Source organism: Chrysochloris asiatica, unplaced genomic scaffold (genome assembly GCF_000296735.1).
Source record: "Chrysochloris asiatica unplaced genomic scaffold, ChrAsi1.0 scaffold00156, whole genome shotgun sequence".
In the NCBI taxonomy this organism is placed as follows: Eukaryota; Metazoa; Chordata; class Mammalia; order Afrosoricida; family Chrysochloridae; genus Chrysochloris; species Chrysochloris asiatica.
Genome location: NW_006408674.1, coordinates 4,017,601 through 4,032,099, shown reverse-complemented (window position 1 = coordinate 4,032,099; position 14,499 = coordinate 4,017,601). Strand labels below are relative to the sequence as shown.

Sequence of the window (14,499 nt, the reverse complement as noted above, 5' to 3'; positions counted from 1 at the left end):
ACCACTGTGCTACCAGAGCTCCTATTAGGTGTTATAAAATTAGCATTGTCTGGGAAGTGGTAAAAGTATGACTTTAGATGAGACACTAATATATTAAGAGGAGTCCTGGTGTGGCGCTGTGGGTTAATGCTCCAGACTGCAAAGTCGTTTGAACTGCAATGTTAGTGGTTCAAGCTCACTAGCTGCTCCTCGGAAACCCTATCCAGGGTCTGTATGGGCCGGAACCGACTCGATGGCACTTTACAACAACAACAATACATTAAGAACACATGTTGTATCTTTGAATGATTTCAATTTGCATTCTGTCAATTCCTGGAGCTTTGTTTTTTACCAATGCCTTCAGTGCAGCTGGAACTTTGTCCTTTACTATCACTGGTTCTTGGTTATATGCTACTTCTTGAAATGGTTGAACATAGACCATTTCTTGTTGGTACAGTGACTGTATACCCCTTCCATCTTCTTGGATGCTTTCTACGTCATTCAATATTTTGCTCATGTTGCTGTTGTCAAGTGTCTTCCAGTTGGTTCCAACTCATAGCAACCCTGTATAGAGCTTTTGAGGAGTGGCTGATGAGCTTGAACCACCCACCTTCAGTTCAAACTGACCTTGCAGTCTAGCACGTTAACCCTTAGCGCCACACCAGGACTCCATTTTGCCCATAGAACATGTCCATATTGCAAGTCGAGGCTTGAATTTTCCTTCAGTTCCTTAACTTGAGAAAGAATGGAACACATTCTTCCCTTTTGGTTTTCTAACTCCAGGTCTTTGAACATTTCATTATAACACGCTACTTTGACTTTTCAAGCTGCCCTTTGAAATTTTCCTCATTTCTTCCATATACTTTAGCTTCTCTATGCCAAAGAGCAAGTTTGAGTCTCTTTTGACATTCACTTTGTTTTGTTTGTTTCTTTATTGTCTTTTTAATAACCTTTGCTTTCTTCTGTGTCATGTTCTTGATGTCATCCCACAACTTCTGATTTTCAGTCAATAGTAACTAACGCATCAAATCTGTTCTTGAGATGGTCTCTAAATTCAGGTGGGATATAATCAAAGTCATAATGTGGCTCTCAAAGACTTGTTTTAATTTTCTTCAGCTTCAGCCTTATGAGCAAACAGTTTTAACCCTTTCCACCATCTCTTCCCACAGATGTAGTCAGTCTGATTCCTGTGTTTTCCATCTGGTGTATAGTCATTTTTAATGTTGTCTTAAAATATATTTGCAATGAGTAAATTGTTAGTCTCACAAAATTCTATCATGTGATCGTCAGCATCTTTTCTACAACCAAGGCTATATTTTCTAGTTATGGATTCTTGCTCTTTCTTTCCAATTTTTGCATTCCGATCACCAGTAATTATTAATGCGTCTTAATTGCATGTTGATCAGTTTCAGACAGAAGAAGTTGGTAGAATTCTTTACTATACTAGCTCTCGTTGTTGTGTATAAATTTGCATAACAGTGGCATTAATTTCTCTTACTTATAGGCATATCAACTAAAAAGAGAAAATATTTCCTAACTCATTGATGAGTTCTACGTATTCATAATATGAAAGCCAGATCAGAACATTACAAGACAGGAAATTTTTAGGTCAATCTCTCTCAAAAACACAAATGCAATTATCACCATCAAAATACTTGCATATCAACATCAGAGTGATATTGAAAGGATGATATATTATAACTAAGTTGGGTTTATTCCAGGAATGTATGGTTATTTTAACATTTAAAAGTATCAGTCCATGTAATTCATCACCTTAACAAGAAAAGTCTACATGAGCATTTCAATAAATGCAGAAAAACAATCATTTGATAAAATTCACAAACTCATGAAAGGTAGGGAAGGAACACATCTCTTTGTAAATTGCAATCAGTAGAAACCAAAGCCAAATTAAATCCACTGCTGCCAAGTCAATTCCAACTCATAATGAACTTCTAACACCACAGGATCTTTGAGAATGCAAATCTTTATAGGAGCAGACACCTCATCTTTCTCCCTTACAGTGGCTGGTGGGCTTGAACTAGAGACCAATGTTTAATCCACAGCACCACCATCACTCCAAGGAAACAGTAGGTGGTTTACATGTAAATCTACAATGATCTCATTAAAAGTTTCAGTACAAAATTTAATAGAAACATTTTAAATAACTTACATGTAAATCCTATAAAAAGTATCTACGGAATTTTGAAAAAAACAACATAAAACATCATACTTGTTGGAAACGTTAAGAAACTTTCACCTTGACATTTGAAACAAGGCAAGGATGCCTGATATCACCACTTTTCTTTAACATTATAAGATAGGCCAGTGACATAGAGAGATTTTTTTAAAGCACGTCATGGAAAGGGAAGAAATACAGCTATCATTATTCAAAAATGGCATGATTGTATATGCTGACAAACAAACCAAAAAGTCCAGGCAAACTTTGGAAGAATATGGCTTGCCAATGGATTGGAAGATTCTATATTGTAAAGAAGTCAGTTCTTTTCAAATTGATTTATAGCTCCAATGCAATTCCAATAAAAATTCTAAAGACATTGTGTTGTTTGTTGTTAGGTGCCATCAAGTCGGTACCGACTCATAGCAACCCTATGAAACCCTGCCTGGTCCTGCACCAACCGCACAATCATTGCTACATTTGAGTCGATCTCTGCTGCCACTGTGCCAGTCCACCTCATTGGGAGGTCTTCCTATTTTTCTCTAGCCTTCCATTTTACCAAACATGATGTCCTTAACCAGGGACAGGGCCCTTCTGACAATATATCTGAAATATGAGATACAAATTCTGGTCATCGTGGCTTCCAAGGAGCATTCTGGCTGTACTTCTTCCAAAAAGCCAAGTGTAATTTGAAGAACAATGTTGGAGAAGGATTTTAATGTTCAGATATCAAAAACTCATTATAAAGCTGTGATCATTAAGACTGTGGAGTCCGTATAAGGAGAGGGGAAAGAAAAAAAGTACGTCATTGAAAACGAAGAAATACAACTATCATTATTTCAAAAATGTCATGACTGTATATGCTGATAAGCCAAAAATTTGATAGACCAGATTGAAAAGAGAAAAATAGAACCACACTTATGGTCATTTGACTCATGGAAAAATGATAATTTTACTTTTATGCAGTGGACAGGTTTTCCAAATATTGATGTTGGAAAAAAACATCAATATCATAACAATAAAGATGCAAATAATCCAATTAAATAATGATCAGAGGATATGAGCCGCTATCTCATCAAGAAGAGATTCAGGTAACCAAACATGAAGAAATGTTCATGATCATGAGCTTTTGTTGTTGTTGTTGTCAGGTACCATCAAGTCAGTACTGACCCATAGTGACCTTATGTACAGCAGAACGAAACACTGTCCGATCCTGGGCCAACCTCACTACCGCTGCCACACCTGAGTCCATCAATGTTGCCACCTGGCCAATCCATCTCGTTGGGGGTCTTCCTCTTTTTCTCTGACCCTCCACCTTACCAAACATGATATCCTTCTCCAGCGACTGGTCCCTCCTGATAATATGTCCAAAGTGCAAATCAAAACAACAATGAGATATCATCTCACCCCAGCATTAACAGCAAAGTTAAAAAAGAAACAACAAAAATAAACCAAACAAAAAAATGCTGGCGAGGTTGTGGAGGGACTGGACCCCTCATTCATTGGTGGTGGGACTGTAAAATGGTGCAGTGTGGAAAACAGTGTGGTGCTTCCTTTAAAAGTTAGAGATAGAAATATATAATCCAGTAATCCCACTATTAATATTAGGCATATCTCCTACAGAAATAAGATCCATGACACTAGTGGATATAAGGGTAGTAATTAGCACAGTGGTTACGAATCGGGCTGCGAACCACAAGGTCAGCAGTTCGAAACTACCAACTGTTCCATGGGAGAAAAATGAGGCTTTCTGCTCCCATAAAGATTTACAACTTCGGAAACCCTGTACAGGGTCGCCATGAGTCAGAATCGACTCCACGGCACGCAGCCAATATGCAGCACAGCACTATTCACAGTAGCAAAAAGAAGGAGACAAACTAAAGTACCTATGAATGGATGAATGGATAAACAAACTATGGTATATATACACAATGAAATATTATGCAATATCAAAGAATAACCGTGAATCTGCAAAACACCTCATAACATGGATGAACCTGGAGGACGTTATGCTGAGTGAAATCAGTCAATCATGGGCGGGCGGTTTTGTGCCGTTGAGCTGGTTCCAACTCATAGAAACCCTCTATAAGGTTTCTGAGGGTGTAAATCTTTACAGGAGTAGAAAAACCTCATCTTTTCCCTCAGAGCAACTGGCAGATTCAAACTGCTGAACTTGCAGTTAGCAGTCCAACTCATAATCCACTATGATACCAGGGCTCAGTCAAGCATAAAAAGGACAAATATTGAGTGAGACCACTATTATAAAAAGTCAAGAAAAACTTTTCACACTAAAAGAAACATTCTTTGATGGTCACTAGGGGTCAGAAGGAAGGCAAGGTCAATCATAACCTGCAGGGAGGGAGGATAAGTCCCTAGCTAGAGGGCAGACATGTGTTAAGTTGGGTGACAGGAAAGGCAAATATACAATAATGGGGAAGTCAGCACAAAAAGACCAAGACAAAGGAGACACTGGGAGGAGCACAAGAGTTAAAGGCAGCGTTGCTACAATTGGATGAACTTGACCTCTACTCAAAATACCAACAGAGAGGGAAGGAGTCTTCACATCAAGTATCAATGTTATCCCCTTTTTATACAGGGTTGATAGGGATGGGCAACTTAGACATAGTCTACCTAAAATGGGGGAGCTATAAAGGAACGAAGTGACTGGCTTACATGTTTTCAAGAGGGAATTTAGTTTAAGACTATGTGGGGAAAGGTAGAGTCCCCACTGAATAGTTTTCATCTTGTCTAGATGGGTCTGGTGAAAAGAGATGGGGATAAGATTCTTATGACTCAATAGTGAATAGCTGGTATCATGACTAATTGCAACTGTCACAATTGTAAAGGTAGAAGTTTTGTAACAAAAAGGGGGGAGTCGTTAATCTTACAGTCCAGGAAAAGAGGACACTAGGACCAATAAGGGAGACGAATATGAACCGAATGTAAGACCCTATCCAGAGAGGCAGCAACACCAGAGATGGAGGCAGAGATGATGACATAGAGAAAGAGAGCAGCTGAGGACTCTAGATTCATGGAAAGAGAAAGACTGAGTGCTGGTGGCCAGGTGGCAGGCTTACAGAATGTTCCCTTTGGTTGTTTAAATCGTTATATATTCCTGAGTGTTTTTGTATATATCCCTCCGCCCAAAAAAGCAAAACAAAAGCAGAGAAAATAGAAGCAAATACTGTTGAATGATGATGCATGGAGGAGATTGTAATCATTGCAATGAAACAATGAGTATAAAACTGATGTTCTCCCATGTAAACTATCACTCAATTTACAAGAAAAAAGAAAAGAGTTAAAGAAAGCAGAGGTAAATCCTGTTACATACAGAACCCTGCAAAGCAGTAGTGACAATCATCTGTGAGTGGGCTCATGGATAGACAGGTCAGCTGAACAGGTGTGGGAAGGCAAACGGACTACCACCAGGAGACAAAGTTATACTAAAACTTCTTAGCCATAACCAAACACCTTGAGGGAATGAGTTGTTGGGCCTGGGGGTTTAGGTCTGACGTCTCAGGCAATATCTAGTTCAATTGGCATAATTGAGTCCACAAAGACAATGTTCTACATCCTACCTTGGTGACTTGCAACTGGGGCCTTAAAATCTTGTGAGTGGCAGTCTAAGGTTCAACTACTGTTCTCTCCCCATCGAGAGCAGAGAAGAGTGAAAAAAAGCAAAGACATGGAAGCAACTAGTCATGATGGGTCTCATGACCTTGAGACCAGAAGAACTAGACGGTGCCTTGCTACCTACCAGTCTGAAAGGAATTACAATAGAAGGTACTAGAGATTGAGAGGAAAGTGCAGAACAAGACTCAAAATCAGAAACAAACAACAGAAAAGACCAGGCTTACTGGTCTGGTAGAAACTGGTGGACCCTGGAGACATTGGCCCTTAGTCGACTTTTGGGCCTGGGACTGAATTCACCCCATGACTCATCTATCAGTTAGAGGTAAATAGACCTATACGGTGGACAACACCACCAGGGAACTACGTACTCCCATGAACCTCAACCATCTGAAACCCAAAGGGCAGCATTTACCCAGACACAGTTCAGCAGGGATAAAGGGAGAGAAAGGAAGGAGGAATGGATACAGGAAATGCAGAGAGGAAGTGAGAAGAGTTGTTTACATTGTGGGACCTGTACTCAACATCATGGAATGAAATGTGTATGAATTATTGAATGGAAAGCTAATGTGCTCTGTAAACTTTCATTCAAATCACAATAAAAAGTTTAAAAAAAAAAAATTGGTGTTGCTTCAATTGGATATACTCATAGGAAAAAAGTTAGCCTCTACCTCACAGTATGTGTAAGTGTTAAATTCATATGAATCAAAGATACAAATGTAAAGGGAAAAAATCAACAAATTTAGGAAAAACATAGAAAATACCTTAGGGTGGACAACAACTTTTTGAAAAGTACCCTTGTAAGTTGGGACCAGATTTCACTTGTGGGGAGTATATCTGACTCTCACCTCTTCCTCCCTCACCACTCCAAAGTCCACCTTTTTTCACCCTCTACATCCTGGTGTGGCGCTGTGGGTTAATGCGCCAGGCTGCAAAGCCGTTTGAACTGCAAGGTGGGCAGTTCAGGCTCACCAGCCACTCCTCAGAAACCCTATACAGGGTTGCTTTGAGTTAGAACTTAACAACAACATCCCATTATGGCAGTACAGGTGTAGAATAAGCACTGAACTTCTAACCACAAGGTCAGAGGTTCAAACCCACCACTGCTCTTTGGAAACCCTATCAGAACGGACTCAATTTCACGTAAGAAAAAACACCCCACTATCTCCCTCTGTGTTTTCACCTCCACCTCTCCCAGCATCCTCCACTTGTCCGAGTCCCTCCTATATTTTCCTTTGCTGGTTGGCCAGGTACACTTCATGGAGCCATGACCGGAGAGATTTCAGCTTAACCTGAGCTTGTTTCTTAGATTGCTTGGACTTCTTGGTAATTTAGATGACTCCATTGCCCTCTAGGGAAGTCCTACCAATTAGGGCATCAGTTATATTACCATTGTGTTCTGTGAACGAATAAAAAGTAATTTAGCAGGCTCCCTGGTTGGTGTAAGTGGTTAATGTGCTCAGCTGATAACTGAAAGGTTGGAAGTTCAAGTCCACCCAGAGGCACCTTGGAAGAAAGGTGACTTCATTCTGAAAAACCAGTTACTGAACACTAACCCTAACCCTAACCTTAACCCTATGGAATACAGTTCTACACTGACACACAAGGGGTCGCTATGAGTCCAAATTAGTGGTGCAGTGCTTAAGCACTCATCTTAACACACCCAGTAGCTCTGTGCAAGAAAAAGCAGGTAATCTGCTTCCATAAAGATTATAACCACCCTATGGAGCGATTCTATTCTATTACATGTTAGCATTATGTTTCAGAATCAACTCGATGGTATACAACAACAGCATCAACAACTCTTCCTCTCTGTGTGACTCTTGGGAAAACTCAACTAACAAAGCAAGGGACAGAATTCATTATCCGGACATTTGTTCTTGCACCACACATGTTCCCTGAGGGAAGAAATGGTATGGACGTCAGTTCATAATCCTCAGAGGCTAACTCATAGCAGGTGCTTTGCTAACTCTTAGAGCAACAGAGAAAAAGGAATGGAAAGGAAAGGAGGTAAGGGGGAAACAGGAGAGAGAAGGGCAGGTTTGGGTGACCTTTAGTTCCAATCACTGCACTTCCTTCCTGTTGGCCTCAGCATTCTATTGAAAGGTCACTATTTCAAATGTTCTTCCTATTTGAGAACATTTTAATGGTCAATCAGTGGATCTGGACTATCCAGTGAGACTGTGATGTTGGTGTTGTTGGTAAGTGTTGTCAAGTCAGTTCTGACTCACAGTGACCCTGTTTAGGGTTTCTGAAGAGCAACTGATGGGTTTGAACAGCTGACATCGCATTTCAAACTGACCTTGAGGTCTAGTGCACTATCCTGCAGCACCACACCAGGACTCCAAGTCCACGCATACCCTCCTTTTAAATTCCTTAGCTCTGTGTGTTTGTTGTGTTTAGGGACTCTGCCTTGGAGCAGTGTCCAGTCTGCACTATCCCCTGAAGAAGGAGCTCCTGAGCACTTGAGGGTCCAGCATTGCTTCAGATTCTGCACATCTGTGACCAGGTTTGGCATCTCACCAGGCAGCTACTTGGTCCGTCCTTTTACCAAACACACAGCATCCAATAAAGCCTTTTTGTTTTTTTGTTATTTTAAGCTGGGTGTTTATCTAACTTCCTCTTCTTAAATGTTCATATTACGTGTTTCTAGACGAGAGATTGATGTCACAAGTTCTGATTCCAGATGTTGTTTTGAAATCCATGTAACCATGGCATCGCTGGAGGCTAAGGAAAAAACCTGGGCTGCCTGAGTCACACTCCGGTGGGAGGAGGCAGAGAGCCGGGGTGGCGATGGGTTATTGCATCCTTACAGCTCCTCTGGAAAGGGGATGGGGACCAGTTGTCACCTTTTACCCCAGACCAAGTACCTGCTCAGACCCCTGAACCTTCACTTACTTAGAACTCACTGAAAAATTGCTAAGGGTCACCAGTGTGCCTTAAAGAGGAGACTAGAAAAGCGTTCCATGCTCTGAACTAAATGCTACCCTTCTCTGCCATCCCAGGCTACCTGGAACTTTGCTCAAAGGTACACTGTTCACCTGATCCCACCCTCAACAAAGGTCACTCTCTTTCCTACCACTGAGTTTCTGTCCACTCCCTACAACCTTGATTTCTTGACTTTAGTGTCCATTATCCACCCTGCTCTCCACAGTCACCAGGAAGCCCTCCCAAATCAGCTTTGAGGAGCCGTCCCTCCTCAGTGCTCCCATAAATCCCCTTACAGACCTGTGGCCATGCTGTTATGGATTAAATTGTTGTTGTTGAGTGTCATTGAGTTGGTTCTGATGCACAGTGGCCCTGTATAGGGTTTCCTAGGAGCAACTGGAGAGCTTGAACCACCAAACTTGCAATTCAATCTGACTTTGCAGTCCAGCACATTAACCCACAATGCCACACCAGGACTCCATATTTTGATCCTTGAAAAAGATATACTAAAGTCCTTACCCCTGTGCCTGGGGATGTAGCCTTGTTTAGGGGAATAAGGCTTTGTTTCACAGCTGCCATCTGTTAATGATGTCATTCCAGAATAAATTGGATACTAATCCCTTCTGAGTGATATCGTATATAAAATAAAAGATACAACCAAGGGAAAACAGAGGCCATGTGACCACAGAAACGGATGTGCCAATAAGAAGCAAAAAAATGCTAAGGATTGCACACAACCACCAGGAACTAGGAGAGGGGCATGGAAGAGTCCTTCACTCAGAGCCCTCAGAAGGAAGTCACTTGGTCAAACCCTGATTTGGACATCTAGTCTTCAGACCTGTAAGACAATTCACTTCTGTTCTTTAGACCTGTGCTGTTTTGTTAAGGCAACTCTAGGAAAGTTTGACACATGTTGAAATAAGAATGATCTCTTGTGTCCCTGTCTCCATCATTAGCCTAAAGCTGAAACTTGCTTTCACACCTAACATATTGAGAGTACTCAAATGGTATATTAAATGAATCACTTAATCCCACCCTAGGATAGAAATAGCAATAATATTTATCAAGGCATTACTATGTGCACTTATAATACTCCTGTGAAATATCTGAGGAGTCCTGGTGGTACTGTAGGATAAGCACTGGATGGCTAATCACAAGGTCGGCTGTTCAAATCCACCAGCTGCTTTGCAAGAGAAACAGATTTTCGGAAACACTATATAAGGTCGCTGCAAATTGGAATTGACGCAAGGCAGTGGGTATGTGGTATCTACCAGAATTCGCATTCTCCAGGGTGAGAAAATTCAGGCACAGAGACGTAGAGTGGATTGTCCATGGTTACACAGCTAGTAAATGGGTAAGTTAGACTCAAGCCCAGAGAGTTAGATTAATGGCCCCACACTCCAACTCTTGTATGATACAATCCCCCAAAAATTATGCCATAGCCATGTCTGCCTGCCTTCCAGAGGTTTGGAGGAAAGGGGACAGTAAGATAGGAGGTATGAAAACATTTTTAAAGCCAAAATATAGCCCACCTGTGAAGTACAAAGAGGTAAAAGAGGTGAAATTTTTCTTTGACCTCTCCTAGTTCTGTGTTGCAGCCCTGGTGTGGTGCTGTGGGTTAATGCGCTGGACTGCAAAGTTGTTTTAAACTACAACATTGGTGGTTCACATTCACCAGCTGCTCCTCAGAAACCCTACACAGGGTCGCAATGGGTCAGAACCAACTCGAAGGCACTTAACAACAAGTCCTGTGGTGGACTTCTGGTGTGGTGTTGTAGGGTAAGTGAAGTACTGCAGGTCAGTTTAAACCACAAGGTCCACAGTTCAAACTTACCAGTCACTCCTCAGAAACTCTATACTGGGTTGCTATGAGTTGGAACTGACTCAATGGCATTTAACAACAGCAACAGTCCTATAGTGTTGGTGAAGAACATTGAATACATTAGGGACTGTTATAAAAAGGAACAAGTACAGTGTTGGACGAAGTACAGTCAGAATGCTTCTTAGAAGACGGATGGCCAGACTTAGTCTCATGTACTTTGAACATAGTTTTATGAGGGACCGAGAAGGACATCATGCTTGGTAAGTAGGGGGTCAGTGAAAAGTAAGACCCTCAATGAGACAGATTAACACAATGGCTGCCACAATGTACCCAAACCTAGAAACAATTATGAGGACGATGCAGGGCCAGGCTGTGTTTCCTTCTGTTGTATGTCGGGTCGCTATGAGTTGGAATCAGCTCAACAACACTAAACAACAACAACAACAGAGCTATGCTCACTTCCATCCTGGTTTTACACTTTTTTGTCAGCTAGCTTTCCCCAGATGTCCTGACCTCTTGCAGCTGAGCAGGTGCCAAAAACGAAACTCCGTACGGGGCACTTTTTTAGGGCAGTCAAAGTCTTCTCGTGATAACAGTAGATGCAAGACGTCAGAGAAATGGAATCACCATACAACTGAATCCAACAGATAGAGACCCCATATGTGTCAGGCGATCTTTTAGAAGTGGATCACCAGATCTTTCTCCTGAGGCAGTTAGGGTTGGGTTCAAACCATCAACTTTTGGGTTGTAGCTGAGTGCTTAGCCATTTGCACCACCCTGAGGCTCTTGCATGAATTTTCAGATTTGTCAAAAACCCATACAACTACACAACACGAAGAGAAAGCCGTAGGTCCCCAGGTGGTACAAATGGCTTACGTTCAACTGCTACCAAAAGGTTGGCAATTCACACACATCCAGTAACACCAGGGAAGGAAGGCCAGGCAATGGGCTTCCATGGATGAGTCATTGGGTGTGAGGGGAGAGTGAACCCTAACGTCAACTATAAACTGACATAAGTAATAATCTAGCATATCAATTGCAAGAAATGCACCACAAGATGTTAATAATTGGGGAAGCCGAGCTCAGGGGCATACGGAAGCTCTATACTCCCTGCTTAATGTTTCTGTAGATCTAAAACTGCTATTAAAACAAAACAAAACACCGATGAATTAATTAATTTTAAATAGAAGAAGAAGCCGGGAGCTCCAGACACACTAACTTCTGCAGCCATGTTGACCTACCTGCAGTTCTTTATTTACATATTTCCCTCCACCCAGAGTTCTTTCTTACCCATCCTGCTTAGCACAATCCTGCATCCTCCCAGGACCACCTCACCATTTCCTGCTCCTTTTTTTCTGTTCCTTTTGCCCCACCCTCTCTTAGAGCATAGCACCTCTTTTCTCTCAAGTTTCACAGGTCAAAGTTGAACTTAAACTTGACTCCTCTAGCGTTGTCTCACTGTGCACCCTTCTGTCAACAAATCCTATTGGTTTTGTCTGGGAAACAAAACCCTAACCTGACCATTTTCAATGCCTCTCCCACTCTCCTCCTGCACTAAGTGACTTCCTTTCTACCTGGGTTCCTGCTCTCCTCCAATAACCCTTCTCTGTTCTCCAGTCAGCAGCTGGAGTGCTCTTTTAAAACACAAATCTGATCATGTCACTTCCCTGCTCAAAAACCTCCAGAGGTTCCCTATTCCTCTTAGAATACATTTCCAAGTCCTTGCTCTGACCCCTGGCTGCCCCTTCTTTATCACCTTCTACCCATCTCTGGTTTCTTCTCCACCCCATTCTTTTCTCCTTGATGCCTCCAGGGAACTCTTTTGTGTGTGTGTTTCTGCATGTGCTGTTCCCTCTGCCTGGATGCTTTTCCTACAGCTATCCACAGGGTTCATGACTCAGCTTCATTTAGATCCTTGCTCAATCTTTCCTTCTAGTGTGTGTGTGAAGATGTTGTTGTTAGGTGCCGTCGAGTCGGTACCGACTCATAGCAACGATATGCACCAATTCAACAATTTCTACATGTACAATTCAATGACATTATTCCCACTCTTCAAGTTGTGCTAACTTTCTCAATTATTTCACCCCTATCAGCACAAACTCACCGCCCCCTAAGCTTCCCATCTAACATTTTTGAGTTGCTGTTGTCAATTTGATCTCATGCAGATAATTCTTAAAAAGAACACAATGCTCAAGTAAGGCATGATTTCCTAATTAAAGTAAACTATTGCTTGTGTTCAAGATGACTTCAGGGGATAGTTTCAGTTGAGAGTTTAATGTTTAAAGATGTTCACAGGGCAATAGTTTGGGGAGGTGGGGAGAGGGGATCATCCAGCCTCAATTGCCCCGTAAGTCTAGACTCTCTGAGGCTTTGAAATTCTGTTTCATATTTTTAACCCTTTTGTTCAGGATCCTTTGATAGAATCTTTCCTCAAATTCAAATGTTTTCTCAAAAAAAAAAAAAAAAAAAAAGTTTTATACTGTCTTCCTGGCTCAAGATCCACCCCAAGTTCCAAGAATACCAGTTTCATATGCCCACAGAACATTGTTGTTGTTGTTAAGTGCCGTCGAGTCGGTTCCGACCCATAGCGACCCTGTACAGGGTTTCCGAGGGTGTAAATCCTTACGGGAGTAGAAAGCCTCATCTTTCTCCCGCGGAGGAGCTGGTAGTTTCGAACCGCTGACCTTAAGGTTCGCAGCCCGATTCGTAACCACTACGCTACCAGAGCTCCTTAGGGCTTTCCTAATTCAACGAGCAATCTCAGCTTTATAGTCACGGTCCTCTGACCCCTGCCTCCCCCCTGATACCTTCCTTCCTCCCTTCTAGAAAATATACCCAATGTGACCTTCTCCCTTCTGGGATGATTGGGAGAGGTTTTCATTTCCAGCTCATGAAGATGGTATCGTTCAATCAGTACAGAAACACACAGATACAACAACAACAACAAAATAATTCAAACTACTTCTTTAAAGAAGTCCTCATGATCACCTTTCACATCACTTTCTCTGTCTCAATATTCCTTCACAGACTTTCACTATAATGCTGTGTTATACTTCAGTTGTTAGTGACTATGTCCCCCAACCAGAATAAGAGCTGTGTAAAGGACTGACTCTACTTCCCTGTCCCTAGAACAGTGTGTGCCACAGATGGGTGCTCCATCAATGTTTACTAGAAGAATGGAGGATTGATTCTCACCCCTTGGAGACATGCCTCGTCTGCCTTTGCACCTCTTTCAGCTCCTTGTTTATACTTTACTTTAAACAAGTTATTTGATGGCAAGGCCAGGTCCCCCACAGTGACCAGCATATGGCCTGGCACATAATAGATGTCCGCAAGTACAATTAAACAGAAGTCATTGAACGGCCCATTCTTAGAAGTCTATTGAAATCTTGAGATGATTTTTTAATCCCATGTATCTGGGTTCTACACTGGACAAATTGACACCGTCATTAGTAAATTTGATTCTCAGCTAATGGACTGTATACTTTTCACATCATCATCTGCAAACAGGGAGCTGGGCCAGGCTGGCCCAAACCTATTAATCAGCTGACTCTTCATTCTACCCTATTGAGCAAGTTCAGGGTGTATCAGTAGAAGTCACATTATGGCTGAGCAAGCAGCCCGGGATGGGTGGGGCCCTCAAGGGAGTTGCTGTGTTTGAAGGTCACTGGGGCTATCCCTTCCCTGGGGCCCAACCCCCTAACATGCTACAGAATGTTATATAATATTTTCTGCTGTATCATTGTAATGTAATGAATTTCCTCAAGAAGTACAAAGGCTTTTGACACCTCCCAAAGGTACTGGAATGCCTTCCATATTTTCTGCTAATAGTCCTATGCTTGTGCCTAGTGGTCTTTGTCAGTGGGCTATGGCAGTAGCCTCTTGGAGTTGACCTATCACTGAGTGTGCCTCACTGAATCCAAGATTCAGGGATGCTAGAACTCTTGAGGAATTCCACTTCTGA

The 14,499-nt window shown here is 41.9% G+C and overlaps 1 protein-coding gene across 2 annotated transcripts in view; it reads right to left on the bottom strand.

The window, feature by feature from the left end:
• The window catches only part of IL16 (interleukin 16), an 88,911-nt gene that overhangs the window by 73,361 nt on the left and 1,051 nt on the right, over nt 1–14,499 (bottom strand). The window lies entirely within an intron of this gene.